The following is a 22,441-nucleotide window of genomic DNA, read 5'->3' as shown; positions in this document are numbered from 1 at the left end:
CCGATCAGTATCTTCTCGTAATGACATGTACTGCTCACTTTAATGTATTTAGCGCGATGCGGTTAATCATATCGTCACAGTTAAGGGTGACTGTAGACGGGGTATGGATTGGGGAATGGATATACTGACCAGTTATACACACGACTTGGAAGCACAAGTAATTACAGCGCTATCTCTGATCTTCTCCACACTTTACAAATCATTATCACATGCCACGTCTTCTTAGTCTTCACTGGACGTTTCCTGGAAACGGCTTCTAACAGTGGAGATTCTTCAACTTCCAGCGGTCAGGTCCTATTGTCACAGCCGCCCATGCAGAACATAACTACAGCACCATATCTTCTCAGCTTCCCTTGCAGAGATCTATTGAACTGCCTACCCTCAACTGAACGCTCACTCAGCTGGCCTCTACTCCTCGCTGTATAGCCCCGGGACGGATCCAACAGAAAACACTGCCTAGCGACAGTTCGGATTTTGTTGACGTTTTTACCGTTTTCCTCTTATTTCATATCTCATAGTACATATAGTAATTTCAGCACAAATAGGTCCTTTATGACCCGAAACTGGCAGATTTCTAGCAACAGATTTCACTTTTTTCTCATCCTGTATGTGTAGATACCTTTGAATTTTATTACGTATTCTGAATTTCGGTGTAATTTCTTCTGTATCTGTGATCAGGTCCTGTATTGCAGACTTTTAGCAACACATTTCACTTCTTGCTCATAGCTTTATTTGTAGATACCTTGGAATTTTATTGCGTGTTCAGAATTTCTGTTTAGTTTCCTTGGTAACTGTGATCTGGTCCAGTAGAAGCTTGCAGTGTGGGCTGTCAAGGCCAATTTCTTCTCTCTTTGTCATTATTTCGAGAACTTAATAGGAAGCAGGATGACGTGATATGTTAACATCTATCTTCGGACGTAACGTAATACATCTCTGTGGAAGTGCCTCCAGACTTCTTTGAAAGCGGGATAAACGTTTATAGAATATAGTCCTAACAAGTGAATCCATAAATCTTCTCCCAACTGGCTCGCAGTGTGTTGTTGCCACTCCTGGCCTTCCTCGGTTATTATTACTGGAAAAGAAATAGGTCTCTGCATTTTCAGCGGGCTCTGAGCGTGACAGGAAACTCACAACCTGCAAGATTTGAAGTACATACCCTCTTGTTTGCATACCACATACCGTGAATCTTAACATTCTTACCCAACCGCTATTCTAAACAGTTTTTACAAGTAAGTGTTTACTTGCTCGCTTCTTTATGTTTTTTTTCGGTTTTCTTTTCCTTGTTGTTTCTTTTTCACTTTCTCCATTTTATGTCCCTTTCCTTATCATTTATTGAGATTGAGTGCTTTCAAATATCCGATCAACCAGCAGAGAACAGCGTATATTTGCTGAGTTTTTCCCACGGTTATTCATTTTACTAATAAGTTTTGCGGAGGCACGTGTAAAGGTTAAAGTAAACTTGTCCCTGTACTTAACTAATTAAGCACTACGCCATGAAGGCGTATGTGACAGTGGATGTATAGATCCACATTTTCTTGACCCTCGGCACTAGTCGGAGTTGCGTAGTTAGCTTCATGCCCCGGTCGCTTTATCACCGGGGAAACAGCCCCGGTACCCATTGGATAGGAAGTTGGGTGGACCCCACAACCGGTCTGGACGACGATCCAGCCCGTAACCAGCCGTTGTGCCGACTGCGCTATCCCGGATCCCGTGTAGAGAACCAGTTATTGATTACTGAATAAACAAAAAGTAGGTAGCTTTAACCCTTTAAAGCCCAGTGGTCACTATATGCACCACCTACTTTAACACAGTGAAATTCAGCATTCTGTTCGTTCCGGAGGTTGTGTCTGATTCTTTTCAGAGTCTTCCATTTCTAGAAGTGAATGGTTAGGCTTCAAAATTAAACACGTTTATTCACATCACACGTTGGACGACCAAAGGATCGGAGTGCGAGTCCCGGTGGGGGCAAGAATTTTCACTTGTCCGTGTTCAGGCCGGCTCTGGCGCCCACCCTGCCTCCTATTCAATGGATACTCGAGGCTCTTTCCTCGGAAGTAAAGCGGCCGGGGTGTGAAGCTAACCCCTTACCTCCAACTAGTGCCGAGGTCAAGAAAATGTGGATCTATACAGCCCTTCCCCCATTCACCTTCATGGCGTAGTGCTTAATTAGTTACGCACAGGACCAACAGCCTATAAAGTGTATTTGTGTGTTCCGTGTGGTTCTCACAATATGGAACGTTTATTTCTCCTAAACAGCTTTAACCGGTTGGACTTCGAAGCGGAGACTCAGTGCGTTTCCTGTGAGGTAAAGTAAAGTAAGTAAAGCTATCCATGTAGCAGGCCCTGAAAGCTCATACGGTTGTGAGACGTTGAGGGTCCCACAGTATCTAGACAATCGGCTCAAAGATGGCGGTAAGGTTGTCAGCCTTACGGGCCGGCCGCGCTTTACTCCCCAGGAAAATTATTTAATTAATTCCTGGTACTCATTTCTGTTAAAGGCTGAGTTTACCCCAGGGCCATAGTGCGGCTGGAAGGATTAGGTGAATTGAAAAAAATCCAATGACCTCATCGAGATTAGAACCCGCGATCTTCCGGCTTCTAGTATTGTGCCGTTTTCTGTGAGGTACGAACTGAATTTATGTATCATATCTGAATAAATTCTGTTTTTAAAGGATTAAAATTAAATAGGAATTTCGTCTTACGATCTTTAGCCCCCCCCCCCCCTCCCGGATCTTAGAATCGACTAAATGCGATGTGTTTTGTTTGTGGACGTTAAGTTTCCCGTGATTAAGTGAAAACATGTGGCCAATAAATCGTCCTTGTCCCCCCTACTTGAACTCGGCCACGGGTTACACTTTGTCTTTCCTGGATTCCATTCTGTCACTGTTGTAAGTGGTTCCGTCTCTATAGTGTATGGGGATTATAATTTCTTTTTGCATATATTTCCTGCGTTCATGGTCGCTATTTGACGTGTTTATTCTGGTAATCAGTTCTGGAGAGGTTCGTTCCAGGGGAGTACATGTATGTGTCAAAGGCGTTCTTCTACCATTCATCAACTTCAGATAAGAAATTGTTGTTAATCGTAGCCGACACAGTGGCAGAGCGGTCTAAGACATGAACTGTCTTCGCTCGCTTAAACGCTGGAACCGTGGGTTCGAATCCCACTCAATGCATTTATGTCTGTGTGTACGCTTATTCTGTGTTTATGTTTTCCTTAATGTAGGTAGCGGCCTTGCGACGGACTGATCACCCGTCCAAGGAGTCCTACCGTCTGTGTAAAAAAGATTACGAAACTGAAGAAGAGGCCAGGGCCCAACAAAAGGATATAGAGCGATTGATGAATGAATGAATGATTGATTTGAAGAGTTAATCGTTCCATGGATATCACAGTGTTCATTTTCTCATATATTCTCTTTATTTTCAATTTGGCTATTTAACGACGCTGTCGGTATTGACTATGTAACATCGATTTTAGGGTGTTTAATGAATGTGGAGCAGTTGGCCGAATGCGAATTGGCAGGGGAAACGGAAATACTGGAAGCAAAATCCTCTCCAGTACCAGGTGCTACACATGATCTGACCTGGTATCGAACCCTAACCGCCGCTATGTGAATGAGGCGACAGGTCTTTCTATTTCTTTGAAGATTTATAATTTCTAAAAAAATTAAAATAATATGTAATATCGAAAGCGTTTAAAATGAAAAGTACATTTATGTCATGTGTACCTCCTCTGTGGTCTAGTGGTCAGAGTTCCTTGCTACGGATCCAGAGGTGTCGGGTTTGACCCCCAGCGCTACCAGATTTTCTGATAATTAGTGGGTCGGGAACGGGGTCCACTCCGCCGCGTGAGGATAATTTAGGAGCTATTTGAAGGGAAAAGCGGCTCCGGTTTAGAAGACTGAGATTAATGGCCATGTAGATCCGTTGCGCTGACCACGCGACACCCTCTATCCGCTAAAGTTGGCACTGACTTCATCGACAGGCGGCGGTCACTCGGTCGATATAGTTCGCTTGCGGATTAAAAGCCACGTAGTTTTTATGTCATGTACAATGTTTTATACGCCGAATGATTTTTGAGAAAATTGGTGTTGTTCGGTGTAAGCTTCGTGTAAAGTAGAGGTAATGTGGCGCCGATATTAAACAAAAGGTTCGCGGGATCAGGTTTTTACTGTAGAATTCGGTTAAGTAGTGTTTGGATGAAACATCTGAACAGACATTCATGCAGGCACAACCTCCCACATGTGCCTTCACTTCGTGCAGTTCTTACCGCCCCTGTGGTCTCGTGGTCAAAGTTCCTGGCTACAGATCCAGAGGTCCGGGTTAGATTCCCGGCGCTGCTAGATTTTCCGAGAAGTAGTGGGTCTAGAACGGGGTCCACTCAGCCTCGTGAGAATAGTTGAGGAGCTATTTCAAGGAAATAGCGGTTCCGGTCTAGAAAACGGAAATTAACTGCCATGGGGATCCGTTGCGCTGACCACGCGACACCCTCTATCCGCTAAATTTGGCACTGACTTAGCCGACAAACGGTGGTCGCGTGGTCGGTATAGTTGGTTTGCGGGCTCAAGCCACGGAGTTTGTATGATCAACCTTTAAGAAAAATAGTTTAATGAGGGGTTTGAACCTGTTGAAGGTACCGAAAGCTTTGTATAAATCTGCAACTGGATATCGGATTGTTCAGGTGTAGGACGAGGTGTATTTCTTTAATTCATGGCCGACTACTGCTAGAAACCACTGTTCTTGCTGGCCAGGCTGTGTTGTAATAGCGGATCGAAATGTGTTCGAAGCAGCATAGGCGGATAAAGTAAATTATTAATTTGTTGGATTTGATAAAATTTGTGAGATATGGTTCATTGTTGGGGGCACGCGGTAGCGTAGTGGTTAAGGCACTATGCTACAAGTCCGAAGGTCCCTCCGGCCGCACTAGGCCCTGGGGTTCACTCAGCCTCTAACAAAAATGAGTACCAGGAATTAAATAAATAATTTTCCTTGGGAGTAAAGCGCGGCCGGCGCGTAAGGCTGACAACCTTACCGCCATCTTTGAGCCGATTGTCTTGATAATGTGGGACCCTCAACGTTCATTGTTGTCATTTTATGAGCAGTTGAAATGATTCATTGAACACAGGATGAGACTGTACTTTTGAATGATAGGACGGTTTTCTGAAATATTTAAGGATCCAAGTGTGGGCTCGTGTGCATATCTTCACCCTTGTCTCGTACATTTACTAGTAATTTTGATATATGTTGTGTATGTTGTAGTTTACTCTGATAATTGGAGTTCCTGTTAATCAAGTGTTGCTTGATCCTGTAAGAATCCAGTCAGTTTGAATTGTTATTAATGAGTTGAGTTGATCAGAAAATCTTACGGAAAACACTTAAACATAAATGGGAAGATAATATTAAAATCAATACTGTAGGGTGTAAAGACGCGGATTGGGTTTATTTGGCTCACGATATAAACACGGTAATCAGCGTTCGGTTGTATATACGTAGTATATAGGAACCGGGATAGTACAGTCGGTATAGCGACTGGCTACGGGCTGGGCTGTCGAGTGTTCGGGGTTCGAGTCCCGGTTGGGGGAGAATTTTTCCCCTTACCACGTCGTCCAGAGCGATTCTGGGGCCCACCCAACCTCCTGTCCAATGGGTACCGGAGGTTGTTTCCCTGGGGGTAAAGCGACCGGGGCGTGAAGCTCACCAGTCACCTCTAACTAGTTCCGAGATAAGAATACGTGGATCTATACATTCACTTCTCGATACGTCTTCATGGCGTAGTGCTTAATTAGTTAAGCACAGGGACACATTTTTTACCTTTATGAGATGATAGCTATGGAATTTCATAAGTCATAGTGTTTCTAAATATAGGGTAGTCCAGAAGTAGGAAACGTGACTGAAGAAAACTGAATTCTTCATTTTATAGTGATGGCATTACTGATATTGTTTTGTCATAACTGTTCTGGGCTACAATTTTACATGCAAATATGTGATGCATGCGCGAAAAAGAGAAAGTTCAGTTTACATTTTTTCTGTATTTTTTTTGGCTGCTCCTTCTATTTTAAATTTAAACCGCATCCATCTTAGCATGAATTTGTTAAATCAAAAAGTACATAACCAATTCATTTGTATATGTGAACAGTGACGCGTACTGTCTACTCACAAAGGCAATTCTTTCTATTTACTTTGATTTCAGTAGAGCTTCTGGTAAAATTCCATATAGTCTCTTATTGAATAAACGTAACACTTTTTGAATGTTCTTAAAATACATCGTTGTTTTAGATTTATAAATTATCCAGATCTACTCGTTTCTGCAAGTCTTCTTCCTCTTTTCCTGTTGCATGTTCCTGGACCACAGGGCATCCTCGAAACGCTTCGTTTCATTTCAGTTTCTTAATCTAAGATAGTCGGTAGGACTCCTTGGACGGGGGATCAGCCCGTCGCAAGGCCGCTACTAATGCTAGTGGGGTAGGACTAGGTCCCTTGTACGGCGGCCACTTTTGGCCTATTGTACCAGCCCCAGATGATAGGTGAGGGTGATTGTGGCGCAATTGGTGGAATGAAGATAGGCAGGGGAAACCGAAGTACTTGGAGAGAAAACCTGCCCCAGCGGCACTTTGTCCACCATAAATCCCACTTGACCAGACCCGGGATCGAACCCGGGCCGCCGCGGTGGGAAGCCAGCGACTAACCGCTTGAGCTATGGCGCGGCCCTATAAGGGACTTAGTCCCACCTTACTAGCAGTAAAAAAAACTTGATGATCAGACCTTACGTGTTGAACATCTCGAAACTTGGAATGCTGTATCGTGTCTGTGGCAGTTGGTGTGAAGACTTGCCGGTTACGTGCAATACAGTAGCACGTGCCGTGTCGTCATATCATGTGACGTCGCGTTGGAATGTTTGTGTCGGCGTCATGAGAATTAGGTGCGAGTCTCCACTGTTTTACAGCCCTTCGGCTCCCTCGTTGTCACAGTCTGATGGGCAGCAGCTGTCCTCGTGGCTCGTTCTCTTTTTCGCTGCCTTGTAAATTTAAGTGGTGGAAAGTTTTTCTTTCTTACACGTGAGCAACGGATAAGTTCTTTGCCACTTCATCTAGATCCTACCACCGAATAACATATAATGGCTATCCGTTTTGCTTTCACAATCATCGAAATAAGCTCCAATTAATTTATGTGTTTTACTTTTTTGGTCACGTAGGCAGTGGTTTCGTTTGTGTTCAACATTGGGCGTCCTTGTCCAATGAAATGGGAACGTAACCAGTTACCAGATGTCATCGTCAGCCGTGACATTTTTGGAATACAGGACAGAGGACAAATATAACATGAGAAGTGGATATGGGAAGTGTGACGTACCGGCTACTGGAGAATGATGATGTCTTCTGGGATGTGACGCCATACAATCTGTCGGATGTTTAGCAACGTTTCCGAGGAACATTCTTTCCAGGGTTTTGAAATCGTGAGCAAATGCGGACTGTACCCAGATTCAATTATATGACCATCTGCACACGGGTATTAATGAGATGCGTACTTCACCGGAACGCGCACACCACACAGACTGACAAGGAGCCGGGGACTGAATAGTCGGTATAGTAACCCGCTACCGGCTGGACTACCGAGCGGTCGGAGTTCGAGTCCCGGTACGACCAAGAATTTTCTCCACGTCTTCCAGACTTTCACTGGGATCCACGCACCATCTTATCCAATGACTACCGGGGGATCTTTCCTCTGGGGTAAAGCGACCGCGGTGAAGCTGACCACTCACTTCCAACCAGTGCCGAGGTCAAGAAACCGTGGATCTATACAGCGACAACTTCACATTTTTTACAAGGGAGAGTCAGTAAATAGGTCACAAATGGAAGGAAAGCAGCTGTAATTGATGTAGTAGGCTTTTTGTTTGTCTCAGTAGGTACCAGCAAAGTCCAGCTTGATGTCATTCTAGGTAGCAGACGCGCATGCGCATAGGCTGGTTTCTCTAGTCACAGTGGCGACCATGCTTGAGGAGTGTCACCCTAAGAGCAGCGTTTGTTGCGCAATTTTATGGGTAAAAAGGCTCAATGCAACGGATATTCATGAAGAAATGTTTCTCTGTTTACTGCGGAAAGTAGCGTAAAGCGATTCGCATGTGGGTGGAGACACATGGCAAACGTTTCGCTGACGACGAAGAGGTTGAGTCGGAGTTGCGGAAGCTGCTGAGATTTCTGTGCTGCTGGTCTGGAGGCATTGGTAATGCGGTGGGAGAAATGTATCAGTGTTGGCGGAGGATATGTCACGAGACAGGTTCGAATATCACACGTTTTACATCCATTTGGGGCCCATGTACTGACTCTCTCTCTTACCTTATACACAGACTGGCATATGGCCAGCTACACTATATTCTACTTAACCAGGAGCAGGACCATAGCGGCGTCGTTATCAACATGTATTTATACAACAGGGATTTTATTTGTAACTGATACTGGCCGGTTATTTTTAACACGAATAATTTTAAATGTATTGATACTTTATTCACGAGTTCTGATTTTTTTTTCCCCCCTTGGCACTACAGCCCCAGTGGGCCTAGGCCTACCTCCATGAACTTCTCCGTTCACTTAGGTTTTTCTAGATCTTACACATTTTGTAGGATTTCTTGGGCGGGTGATCAGCTCCTCTCAAGGCCTCTACCTGTACACAAACACAGAAAAACGCACACACACAAACTAAATATCCATGCCCTGAGTGGGATTCGAACCCACGATCCCGGTTTCCAAGCGAGCTAGGACAGTACATGCCTTAGACCGCTCGGCTACCGTGACTGGCCACGAGTTCTGATGCTTGTAGAAATCCCCTTATGACAACCCATTTTCAACAAACGAGTACATGTGATGTATTTTTTTTTTCGCAGTTTTGGCTACGCGTCCTGAAGATGGCCAGTGGCGGTCGAAACATGTAAACACAGGCGTTTATATTCTCATATTAAACGTGTTATACTCGCTGGACCTTACTACTCATTCGTTATTAATAATATTGTCACGTTTATGGGTGACAGACTAGGTATGGATTGGTTGATTGGATTTATTGACACTTTGTCCACACGACTCGGAACTACAGGCAATTACAGCACCATCGCTGATCTACACACTTCACAGTTCACCGTTCCACACACTAGGGTTCTCAGTCTTCACTAGTCGTATCCTAGCAACGGATTTCAACGCAGTATTTATATCACTCTCACTGTAACTGCTGCACACATTAAGTCTTCTTTTCATAGTCGCAATGTTGAAACTCAACTAATTTACTGCCATTTCTTCTCAATCATCTTCGGCTGCCATCACAAGAGACTCCCACAGTTATTATCTTAGCTGGCGTGAAATCCTCGTTATGTAGACTCAGGGCGGCCGTAACAGAAAACACAGCATCTCAGTGTTGCTTGTAGCAATGAACGTCTACTCTGACTCCGCTATTCCGGCATGATGACATTTTATTGACTGGCTCATGAAATCTAATAGCGAACAGAACTCAGGCAGAGACCCTCAGTTGCTGTGTGGATTACATCTTTCCAGTCTTGTTTAGATTTCATCGAGGTTGAAGCATCAGCGGATATGCTTTGTATATAAATTATGTTTCTTGCGTGTATGTGAATATGGTCCCTTGCAGGTATAGCCTTTCTTTGTTATAAAGATCCGTGTTAGTTGGATCCTGAGGCGCATCTGAAGCTATTCTTGACCTGCTGTTATCCGATAATTGTACTGGTGGTACCTTTGGGTCAAATTCTGTTCAGCCGTGGGCGCTTAGCAGATGGGAAAGCAAGACGCCGCCAAAGAAGATCCCCTGTCTTTGGCAAGGAAACAGATACTGGCTGTCCATTTCATAGGCCTTCAAGTTATCTTCCTCAGTTAACACCCAGCGGAGAATTATTCTCCATCACTGGCCTTCTCATACTTCGTGTATAAAATTCTAAAGTCACATTGCCCACCGTACTGTAGTCAGAAAAGGGGCACGCGGTAACGTAGTTGGTTGAGGCACTATGCTACAAACCGGAAGGTCCCAGGATCGAATCCTGATGAGGTGGATTTTTTCAGTTTACCTAATCCTTCCAGCCGCACTATGACCCTGGGGTCGACTCAGCCTCTAACAGAAATGAGTACCAGGAATATTCTTGGGGGGGGGGGGAAAGGGCTGCCGGTGCGTAAGGCTGACAAACCTACCGCCATCTATGGCCCGATTGTCTAGAAAATGTGGGAACCTCAACATCTCACAACCTTATGGGACCCCACGGTCTGCTACAGGGATACCTTTACTTTTTTACTTTTACTGTAGTCAGGAATGGCATGGCAGCAGGCGGGAGTTGGTAACTGATTATCTTTCCAGTTCGTCGGAAGAGGACGCTCAAAGCTGAACAAAAAGAAGTACACTTTACCGACAGAGCTATCCGGATCATATGCTTTATGTACGAGTACAATGAGATTATTTTTGTGGACGCGAACTGAAGCCTAATATCGTACGCTCCTCCGGTAGGCGGGGTCGAGCCAGAACGGATAGATTTGCATTACGGCGGTTGTCCCCAAAATGCATTGTATAGTTTGAGAGAATCGGTTCATATAAACTAGAGCAGTGTTTGTCAGCCGCCGGGCCGTGGCTCTCGTCTTACTGAACTAGATGACTGACTGACTGGTTAGCAAGAACTCAGGAACTTCCCACCATTTTATGGAATCCGAAAGCTCATTACCGTGTTCACAAGAGCCCTCCACTTGTCCCTATCCTGAGCCAGATAGATCCAGTTCATACCATCCCATCTCTGTAAGATCCATTTTTAAATTATCATGGTCTTCCTAGTGGTCTCTTTCGTTTTGGCTTTCGCACCAATATCCTCTATGCTTTCCTGTGCTCCCCATTCGTGCCCTGTCCTGCCCATTTCATCCTCCTTGACTTATGTTGCATCAGAGACGGAAACAAGTGGACGAGAGATGTCCTCGACTGCTTATTCGTATATATGCAGTTTTCTTCCATGCCTGGGGGCCTTAACGTAAATTAACTTAAGGCAATGGAAGTTAATTACATGGTAAAGAGTTGGTACTCCTGTTAACAGGAATGAAGGCACACTGAACAAGCAGAAGACAAAACAAAACAAACTCTGTGGCCTGTAGTCCGCAAGCGAAGTATACCGACCGAGCGACCGCCGCTTGTCAGCGAAGTTAGTGCCAACTTTAGCGGGTAGATGGTGTCGCGTGGTCATCGCAACGAATCCCCACGGCCGTTAATCTCGGTTTCTTAGACCGGAGCCGCTATTTCCTTGAAATAGTTCCACAGTTATCACGAGGCTGAGTGGTCGCCTTCCAGACCCACTACTTATCAGAAAATATGATAGCGCCGGGAATCGAACCAGGTACCTCTGGATCTGTAGCCAGGAGCTCTGACCGCCAGGCTGTCACTGATCATGTTTAAAATAAACAGGCGAACGGGGATCTGTCACTTTGCTGGAAAGTTTAATAATCTGCATTTGGTCGTGTATACGCGGCGAACGCTACTTCTTTCACAGTTCATCACAGTTTACTGTCATCATTCAGTGCACTGGGATGCTCCCACGGGATTATGCTAATTGCTCATGTGTCTAAAAATATTTGAAGGAAAATGTTGCTTCATGGGATGAAGTTTTTGGAATGCTAGTACCACCTACGCACGGTACATTCAGAAGGATACTAGTCCTAATATTCCTAGCCATGTATTTTTGGGGCACATTAGATGTCATTATTTTTAAGTGGAAGAATTCCTCCCATATATTTTTCTTCTTTGTATTAAGTGGCGTGTTGTCCGCTATGTCTCTGTTGGTATATTGCTTCTGTGTGTCCCGGACTGTCAGGTCGTTATCGAAAGACATGATGGAGAAGCCGTGTTTTTTGTGTCGGGATACTAATCAAAACGTCACCACCCATGTCATTCTGTTTCACAAGTCATATATTTTTACGTTGCACGAGCTTTATTGTGGATTCCTGCGTGTAATCTAGTGAATGAACTTTATTATGAATTCGTATGCAGTGTTCCGTCACAACTGAATGACCGCGATACTGTTTAATTGTCCCCTGTGCTTATAAGATCGGTAAAAAATAAAGGAATCCCTGTAACAGTCCGTGGAGGCCTATAGGTTTGTGAGACGTCGAGGCTCACGGATAGCGCCAGCCTTTACCCCCAGGAAGATTCCTGGTATTCATTTCTGTTAGAGGCTGAGTCAACCCCAGGGCCATAATGCGGCTGGAAGGATTAGGTCAATTAAAGAAATCCAATGACATCGGGAATCGAACCCGCGATCTTCCAGCTCGTTGCATAGCGTCTTATAAGTTCGGCAACCATTCACAGTATCTGTTAGGCTAGTTATAATTGCGCCCGCAGTCAGCGCAGTGCTGTTAATGAAAAATGTTTGAAAATGTGGAGCACTCATATTCCGCTTTCTTGGAGTCCCTATTTTGAATCTTGGTTTGGGGCCCTTCACTCGTTTTCTTTCAGCCTCAGACAAATGCAAAGATAGTTCAAGCTAGGCCACGTTCATTTCCCTGCACCCCACATTACTATTTTCTTTATTCGCCATTTGACATTAAACTTCGGGCGAAGAAACTTCTTCAGATAATTCAAGAGTCAATTTACCTACATTTGCGCATGTGATACGACAAACTTCACCTGCTCAGATTAAGCAGTCGTGAAACATGGTTGACTGAAGGGTATCATCCAGTGAAAATGGTTCGTTACATTGTATTACGGTTTCGAAACCACCACTAAATTACGCGATGTAACATAAACTTGACATGTAGATACTATAGGGTTCTGACGATGACACACAGAGATACTGGGTTTTCGGACTATGTCCATCGTTCGGATTCTAGATAACTAAGATAAACAACTTTTCGGAAACTGGATCTGTTTCCGTCCTCAGGTGAGGGAAGACACCTACTCTGTTGAGTCCCTTAGAGCTAGCCTCAATCACTGGACAACCGATGTCACATAACACTAAGGCTATAAACACCTGAGACCAGGCTAAGTCCATGAGAGCTAACAGGAAAAAGAAACTTGACACCCTCTGTCTAATCATCACTCCATTATACTTTGTTACGCGGCGCGGAGGTAGAGTTCCACTTATTCTGGGCCTCAAGTGTAGGTAGACGTGAATCCTTCATAGTCCGACAGCCATAAGTCCGGAGTAAATTTCCTCGTACCCATGAAATAAGAGGCTAAGGAGAACCCAAGAGCCTTCAAGAGGTGGCGAAGGTGCAACCCTTGCCCCTACAAAAATCGAACAAGGGCCTTCGAGCCCGTTTCAGCGACAACGATGATTCACATAACACGACTGATATAATTAAACAGTATCAAGAAACTGAGATAATACGCTGAGGGTTATCAGTTTGTTGCTCTGTATTGCTCAGGACTGACTTTTCTGTCGTAATTCTGCTGGTTATGTGTTCTTTACGAACTGTGGTACTATTAGATAGGCCGTACACCGGCATGCGTCAGGACATGTGACAGTTAAGACACGATGTCTGCGACATGACGAAAAGAAAGGAGCACTGTTGAAACGAATGAGATTATGAAAACCGCCGCACACCGGTCTGAGTCATGAAGCTGACGTCACCTTCATGCTGACGAATCACGAATGAAGCAGAACTGCGTCCTTTGTCTCATGTCTTGATGCTTGTCTTAACGCAGCTGGTGTGCGGCCGCCCTTAGACGTAAACGATTTTTCCCGTTCGGTTTTTTATTTTGTTCTTTCCCGTTTTATTGTTCAAGAAACAAGAGTCCCATATTCGGAACCCTCTTACTGGCTTGCTTTGCTTGCACCCATCTTTTCCTGTTTCCATTATGGATATTTTGGATTCCGTGCGAACATTACAGCATTAGAGACCACCTCACCATGTCTCTTCAATGCATTGTCTTAACCGGCACAGCGCGCTACAGCGATGTTATGTATTATGTCGCTGTTTAATGCATAACTCGGTTCTTATGTTTAATATAGGTAAAGGGTCCAGTTAAGGCCCACATTCCTAATTCTCGCAAGGACATGCTTCTGTCTGCAATTGTAACTTCTGGAGATCCTCTCCGAGTTCAGTCAAGCCTTGATTCTGTTTCCTGTTGTTAGAACTTCCTGGAATTATGCAGCGATGCATCATCAACTGTTATGCTTAGGCCATGCCATAGCTCAGGTGGTTAGACGCAGGCTTCCCACCGCGGCGGCCCGAGTTCCGTTCCAGATCAGGTCATGTGGGTTTTGTGGTGGACTAAGTGGCACTGGGGCAGGTTTTCTCCGAGTACTTCAGTTTCTTCAGACAATTCTCATTCCACCGACTGCTCCACACTCATGAGCATCTATCATCCGGAGCTGGTACAATAGGCCAGTTAGTGGCCAACGGTCAAAGTGGACTCACTCTCACTCCATCTCAAGAAACAAACTAACTAACTAACCAACCTCTATGCTTTGATACCACTGCATTGCTTCCGCAAAGTTCATAGTTTGTGAGACGTATAACTAACCGATCGTTAATTCATGTATGTATGTTTGAACTTGGTAATCTTAGTGATTTAATTTGCGAAGACATCCTTGAAGATGCGCCGGTCACGGTAGCCCAGCGGTCTAAGGCATGTACTGTCTTCGCTTGCTCGGAAACCGGGATCGTGGGTTCATATCCCACACAAGTCATGGATGTTTGGTATGTGTGTGTGCTTATTCTGTGTTTGTGTTTTCCTGTGTTTAGGTAGAGACCTTGCGACGAGCCGATCACTCGTTCAGGGAGTCCTACCGTCTGTAAAATGACCGTGTAACTGGAGAACCGGAGGCAAGACACCAAGGGGACTGTAGGGCAAGCAAAAAAAAAAAAATTACTTGAGGTTGCAACGTCTACACGGCAGACACACTCATATGCAAAGACCTAAATGGCTCTGCGACGCTCCGCGGCCAGTTTTCGGTCCCTACGCCGTTTCTTCTTCGGTTCTTCGACCGGCATCACCGTGACGTCTTCTACGGGGACTTGTCGTTCTGCCGCCTCAGGTTTCATGTCCACTGAGGTCGGCTCTTCTTCTTCTGGACGTGCCTCAATTTCTTGGCAGGCCATCGTCTTTTTTCTGGTATTCGTTGTCTCAAACTGCATTGAGGGGTTTCTTCTCCTCAGGCTTCGATTTCCTCTCGCAGTTTTTCTTGGGCGACTCTCCACTCCTCTCGGTTAGCCTCCATTGTGGCCAGCAACTTGGCTTGGTTGGTTCTGATTTCTTCTTTGTCTTTCTTCCTATCGGCGCTCAGTTTGGCCACCATTTGTTGTTGTCCAGCTCTGATTTCCTTGAGCAGCAGTTCCATCATTTGCCGTGACTCCATTTTTGTCGCAGCATAATAGTCGATCACTCGTAAGTTCAATTATTCTTCGAGGCGTTTTCAAGTTCATAAACAATTCTGACACCAGTGTAACGTGTTTTGCTACTGAAGACGCCGTTCAGATTGTTAATTGGTTTATTTATCAACCTACAAATCGTAACTACAATTAATTATGACAATATTACGGGTTTATACACTTTACAAACCCTACTCGCAAATCTCTTCACACTATCTTCGGTAGTCTTCACTTATTAGTAATGCGGGAGCTTACAGGTCTCACTGAATTACACACTCCCAATATAACTGTACTACAGCGCACACAATCTTGAAGTCACACGATAAGTCTTGTCTGTCTTCGTGGTAACTCGTTCCACCTCCCGTTGCCCAGCAACGGTTAGACATGTCACAATCCCTTTTGCTATTTACGAAGAATTCGCTGTGTAAAATATGAATCTAAAATCATGCTTTCTGAAATTATATAAAGGCAAAGTTCACTCTGTGCTTAATAAACCACCACACCATGAAGACATGTAAGGTAGTGGAGGTATAGATCCTTGCATTCTTAAGCACGGCCCTAGATGTAAGAGGCCCCGGTATTGCCTACAGAATTCATTAGATAGAATATAGGATGGGGCCCTTAGCTAGTTTGGGTATCTTGATGAAAGGAAGACATACATGCCCGCGCCGTGAAGCGAACTGTCGCTCTGCTTACTGGGCCATACGACTGTAACTTGACGTGTACTTTGTTAGATATTCGGAAGGCATCTGAGTAGGGGCAAAGATTTCGGCCAATGTGGTTCAGGTTCTTCTGTTGACGTGGCGGTCATGTATTCGTTTGCTAAATGTATACACGAGGTCATAAGGATGATGCCTCAACCTTGGTATTTTTCATGAACCGCCAACTTTCCAGTTATTATGACCGACGCTTCTTATATAAACGTAAATTAATTTATAGTCAGTGGCTGAAAACAGGCATCTGTTTAAGAACAATGGCCCGTTCATCTCAAAAGGTAAAACTGAATTTTACGATTTATCTGAAGCGCTTAGTAGGCCACTGTAAGAAGGTTTACATAAGCGAGTTGTAAATGCTTTGGCCTTTGTTTCTGCGCCATTGACTAAAATATTGATAGTTCGATGTTCTGAGCTGTGGTCTGGTTTGCATTTTCGTTGTTTAGTTAGAAATATTTTAGCTGTACATGGCTCAGTGGGTTATTTTTCGTAATGGAATGTGTAATTTAGATGCTGTTATTTGTGTGTTTCAGGCCAGTCACATTTGTTCTACTAGTGCAGCATAAAAAAGTAAGTTACGAGTTTTATTTAGCAATTAAAGGTAAGGCAAAGTTGTCCCTGCGCTTGACTAAGTACTACGCCCTGAAGGTGTATGGGGGAGTGGATGTATAGATCCACATATTCTTGACCTTGGCACTAGCTGGAGATGGGTGGTCAGCTTCACGCCCCGGCCGCTTTACACCAGGTACCCATTGGGTGGGAGGTTGGATGGACCTCAGAACTGGTCTGGACGATTGGAAAAGTGAAAATTCTTCACCTTACCGGACTCGAACTTTGACCCCTCGACCTTCCAGCCTGTAGCCAGTCGCTATACCGATTGCGCTATCCCAGCGCCTTTATTTATTAAGTTGTATCAAGAATATATCTAAAAGAAACATTAGATCGGCCAGACATAATTGATGACTACACGCGTTATGGAGAGTAGTCTCCGCCTCTGTGTTGCGGAACTTTTAGTAATCGTGTTCATCCTCAATTCCACGTTAAGTTACTACAGAAAGCGTCAAATCTTGCACTGTTTAATTTCCAAAGAAAAGCCGAGAACTTGAAACCAGTTTTCTTGTCAGTGTCATAACCGCCTCCGTGGTCTAGTGGTCAGAATTCCTGGCTACAGATACAGAGGTCGGCGTTTGATTCCCGGCGCTACCAGATCTTCTGAGAAGTAGTGGGTTGTGAAGATAATTGAGGAGCTATTTCAAGGAAATGGCTGCTCTTGTCTAGAAAACCGAAATTAACGGCCTTGGGGATCCGTTGCGCTGACCACACGACACCCTCTGTCCGCTAAAGTTGGCAAGCGGCGGTCGCTCGGTCGGTGTAGTTCGCTTGCAGACTACAGGCCACAGAGTCATAAGAATACGGTTTACTTAGAAGCTCTGAGGTGGTTATCATTTGTTATTGTGTGCGCTTTCAGTACAAGCTAGGAAATGATTTCCGTAATTTATCTTACTTCGCATTTCATTATGAACCCTACTTTTGCTTGTGCCTTAAAATCACATGTTGTTACTTTCTCTTCATTATAAACCTTCTGCCACCCTCAATTTTCCATACGTATTCGATTTTGCCAACCGCGTTATTTGGTTTTATTTGTCCGCAGAATAGCTTCTGCAGCAGTAGGCCTACAGTCATTGCGTAACGTCAGAAATCAGTGTTATGACTTCCAGATTACCGTACCTGGTTTTCAGCAATTTCTTCTTCTTTTTTAGCACTACGCCATGAAGGCGTATGGGGGAGTGGATGTATAGATCTACATTTTCTTGACCTCGGCACTAGTTGGAGGTGAATGGTCAGCTTCACGACCTGGCCACTCTACTCCCGAGGAAAGAACCCCCGGTACCCGTTAGGAGGTTGGGAGGACCTCAGAGCCAGTCTGGACGACGTGAAGAAGAGAAAATTCTTGACCCTGTCGGGACTCGAACTCTGACTTTCCGGTCGTCCAGCCCATAGCCAGTCGCTATACCGGCTGCGCTACGGCTTGCATTATGTCTCATATTCGTGTAATTTTGTGGGGACTGTCACTCTGCTTGGTTCTGGAACGAAATCCAAGCGCCTGGCTAGGAAATACTGTATTTTGAAACTGTTAAGTTTAATCAATCCATAGCCTATGTTAAAGCTTACAGTAGACGATCTAAATTTTTTAAGTTACCAATACATTTATTTATGTGTTTGGTTATAATTGTTCGTGCCATGTTTTGTGCCTGCTTATTCTGATAACTCGTGTACCATAATTCTTCTGTCATAGTTTTGCAGTCACGTATTCATCTCTTTGACCTTGACATTACAGTTTAAGAATAGTTTTTTTATGCTGAAAATTGTGAAGATTCTCCTGGAATTACGCCAAAGAATGGGATAAATTTCGATGACTAACGAGTAATGACGACTATGTTCAAAACAACAGGTTTTCTGGAGATTGCGCTTGCGGTGTTTGTGCCTGTTAGGGCTTAGGGGGCAGCGTAGACGGTACTTAAGTTGGACCACAATTTGACGCTCCTCGGTTCGGTTAATAACAAATTAACAGCGGTTCCTGCAGTAATTCTGAAGGTTCCTGACAGTGGTCTATAACACTCGGAATTACTGAGTTTTTGAACTTTTTTCCACCGTCCGATATTCGAAAACGTAGGGGACGCAACGTTTCGGAAAATGGATCTGTTTCCGTCCTCAGGTGAGGGGAATGACACCTAGTCTGTTGGATCCGCTAGAAAGAGCTTAACCTGAATCACTGGGCAACCCATGTCAGTATTAACTACTGCTATATAAACGCCTGAGACCAGGCTACGTCGAAGGAAGATAACAAGAAAGCATGCAATAGATATTATGATAAAGGATGCACAGACCTGAAAGTAAGATAGAAAGGGAGGTGCAAATTGGAAAAACCTAGCCAACAAACCAGGTTTGTGAACACCTATGCGTAAGATTATGAGAATTTTGTGAAACAATTTTGTGCCTACCGCTAGCCCCATCTGTGGAGTACGTTATATTCTCTAGATTTTGGAATACCTGGCAATGGACAAAGTAAATTGTATGTCACTATAGTTCTGTAGGGTTATATACTAATTTTTGTAAGAAAACAGTCTTTAACCCACGGCTCACATAGGAATCGTTCCTTCACTTCAGCTTCATATAAATATTTCCTTCTGAGCATCTTCGCATAATCAGGTTTACTGCGAAAATCTAAAGAATTTTTGTGTAGAATTTTTCGTATTTAATGCATTAATTTCCCTTTGCTACATTCCAGAAGCACAATGTCGAACAAAAGGAGCAGTTCCAAACGTTTCCGTCACAACGGACATTACTTGAGTTCTGTTTATATTGGCTTATGTTTTGATGTGTAGGCTTTTAGTGCTTAGACTGGATTATGTCAACATAACATATATAAGGGCCGGTCACGGTAGCTGAACGGTCTAAGGCATGTACTGTCTTCGCTCGCTTGGAAACCGGGATCGTGGGTTCGAATTCCACTCAGGGCATGGCTGTTTAGTTTGTGTGTGTGCGTTTTTCTGTGTTTGTGTGCGGGTAGAGGCCTTGCGACGAGCTGATCACCCGCCCAAGGAGTCCTACCGAATGTGTAAGATCTAGAAAAACCGAAGTGAACGGAGAAGTTCATGGAGGTAGGCCTAGGCCCACTGGCGCTGTAGTGCCAAGGAAAAAAAAAGCTATTCCTGTGCTTAACTCATTAAACACTACGCCATGAAGGCGTGTGTTGGAGTGGGTGTATAGATCTACATTTTCTTGACCTCGGCGCAAAGATGGAGGTGATTGGTCAGGTTGAATCCCCGGCCTCTTTACCTACGGGGTAAGAGCCCCCGGGACCCATTGGACAGGAGCTGGGTGGGCCCCAGAGCCGGTCTGGACGACTTGGAGACGAGAAAATTCTGGACTCTACCCGGACTCGAACTCCGAACCCTCTGCTGTACAGCCCGTAGCCAGTCTGTATACCGACTGCGCTACCCCGGCTCCTTAACATCTACGTAGTATTTAGAACAGACTTCGGGTGTAAGTTATAGGAAATGCTCTGGGACTTGGATTCAAATTAGGAACAGAACACTTGTTTCTGTTTGCGCATGTCCAGATAGTTTTCTCCCAAAATCAGGAATATATGGGACAGGCTCATATGGTAAAATTAATTGAGGGGTGTAAGAAAATGGGGCTTAACATTAGCCCAAATAAGACGTAAAGTCAAATATGGAAGTACAGTATTTATTAATTACAACTACTTTCAGTACTTACATTTCAGTCAGACTGTCATTTGTCTGACCAGTCTACTTCTAAACCATAGGCCCCTCACCTCGCCGAGGTTGCATCCAAGAGAGAAATTCCCACCCCCCATCCTCCCAGTATCCAACCTACCTGGCCTCTATAAGCTACGAATTTTTGCTTCCATGACGAGTGAGCGCCATAATTCTATTTGTACGGAAGTGTGTCACGTGGTGTATGACCGCTCGAACGGCCTCTGTACGCGTCGATGGGTGTCCGATTTCAAAAACTGTGGATGCATCCTGTTATGAGCTTCATATTTGGCATGGCTTTCCGCTGGTCATTGAGTGAGGAAGGCAGTTCTTATGATACTGACAGAACATTCTTCCATCTTGCTCATAGTCCGTGGTTAGTCTTGTAGACCATTGATGTGCAGCCTTCTTTCTTTCAAATGGGCACAGTGTCAGAGTGTCTTTTGTCTGTGAGCCGCAAAATGTGGACTAACCAATTTTTTGTTATTAATAGAAACGTTGGAAGTGCTTTTGCAGAGGAAGGCAAATGAATTTTTTGGAACTATTACTTTATAAGCATTTGTGAATCATTACGCCCCTTTTTTTTTTTCTCCTCTCGCCCGCACTTTGAAGCATACGGCTGATTTCTCAGTTTCATCATCATATTAGAGACAGTAGGACTCCTTGGACTGGTGATCAGCTTGTCGCAAGGCCTCTACCTAAACACAGGATAACTCAAACACAGTTTAAACTCATACACACACCAAACATCTATGCCTTATATGGGATTCGAAACCACGATCCCCGTTTCCGAGCGAGCTAAGACAGTACGTGCCGTAGAACGCTCGGCTACCTTGACCGGCAATTTAACTGTACGATTTAAAATTTGAATTAGATGCTGACAGTTTAGGTTTAAGTGAAAGAAATTGTTTTAGAAAAATTGAAGATCTGTGCAGTGGTATTGCACGTACTTTCAGATATCCGATTGATCTCTGCTGTATTACGTCAAAAACAAAATCAATTGTTGCACAGTAAACCATACCGAACAACAATGAAGTTCGGGTGACCAATAAAGCCGGGGTTCGAGAAGGCAATATTTCGTATTTGGTCCCCTAGTGCGCATATCGTTGTTTTCCTGAAGATACCGCCTCTGCAGTTTTATTTAAGGTTATGTTCTCCATAAATTATTGATATATAATCGAAACCGTCAGAGCTGTTTTCTAGAAAATATGGTTTGTATTTTGGATCCCACCTTGAACGCCTCTAATTTCGAAGCTGGAATGTTCAGATTCATCGGACACGGACTTAGGATCGATGCATTTTTGAATATCACATCTGAATAAAATCCATCCGACTGTTTAGACGCTAGAGAAGCGCTCATCGATTCGTAAAGACAGACAGACTCCATACCAAAAACCATGTTTTTGTATTTGGGGGCGGGGCTAGAAACACATTACTATCTGTGGACCTATGAGAAAGTAAAATTAAACATAAGTAAAGATGTATGTAAATAAATTTAGAATGCTTCTGATCAATTAAAACATAACATGTCTGTTCTGGTCTCGAAGTAATGATTGTTGGTACAAATATTTTGTTGTTCGACGTTATCCATTGTCTTGTATTTATCTACAAACCGTCCTGTTTATTTTTCAGAACAACAGTTTTGGGCACGATCGATGGAGCTACTACCTGTCTCCGGAGATAGATACTAACTCTATCGATTGGGCCCAACTGAGTAGGTTTTACTTGAAGACGGAGACAGAATCCAGTCTCCGAAACGTTGTGTTCTGAAAAATAAACAGGTTCGGAGATAGGAACTAACTATCGATTGGGCCTAACTGAGTAGGTTTTACCTGGAGACGGAGGCAGAATCCTGTCTCCGAAACGTGTTCTGAAAATAAACACGTTCGGAGATAGGAACTAGCTCTATCGATTGGGCCCAACTGAGTAGGATTTACCTGGAGACGGAGACAGAATCCAGTCTCCGAAACGTTGTGTTATGAAAAATAAACAGGTTCGGAGATAAGAACTAGCTCTGTCGATTTGGCCCAGCTGAGTAGGTTTTACCTGGAGACGGAGGCAGAATCCAGTCTCCGAAACGTTGTGTTCTGAAAAATAAACAGGTTCGGAGATAGGAACT

General features: G+C 44.2%; 1 protein-coding gene across 2 annotated transcripts in view; it reads left to right on the top strand.

The window, feature by feature from the left end:
- Positions 1 to 22,441, top strand: part of LOC111867594 (myocardin-related transcription factor B) — a 340,472-nt gene that overhangs the window by 120,122 nt on the left and 197,909 nt on the right. The window contains exon 3 of one of the 2 annotated variants that reach the window (XM_023857581.2): positions 16,576 to 16,612. The exons of the other annotated variant lie outside the window; for it this stretch is intronic. The gene's annotated coding sequence lies outside the window, so the exon portion shown is untranslated. The remainder of the gene's footprint in view (positions 1 to 16,575; positions 16,613 to 22,441) is intronic. 2 annotated transcript variants of the gene reach the window in all.

The sequence above is a fragment of the Cryptotermes secundus genome, unplaced genomic scaffold (assembly GCF_002891405.2).
Source record: "Cryptotermes secundus unplaced genomic scaffold, Csec_1.0 scaffold548, whole genome shotgun sequence".
In the NCBI taxonomy this organism is placed as follows: Eukaryota; Metazoa; Arthropoda; class Insecta; order Blattodea; family Kalotermitidae; genus Cryptotermes; species Cryptotermes secundus.
This window is presented reverse-complemented; position numbering and strand designations above follow the sequence as displayed.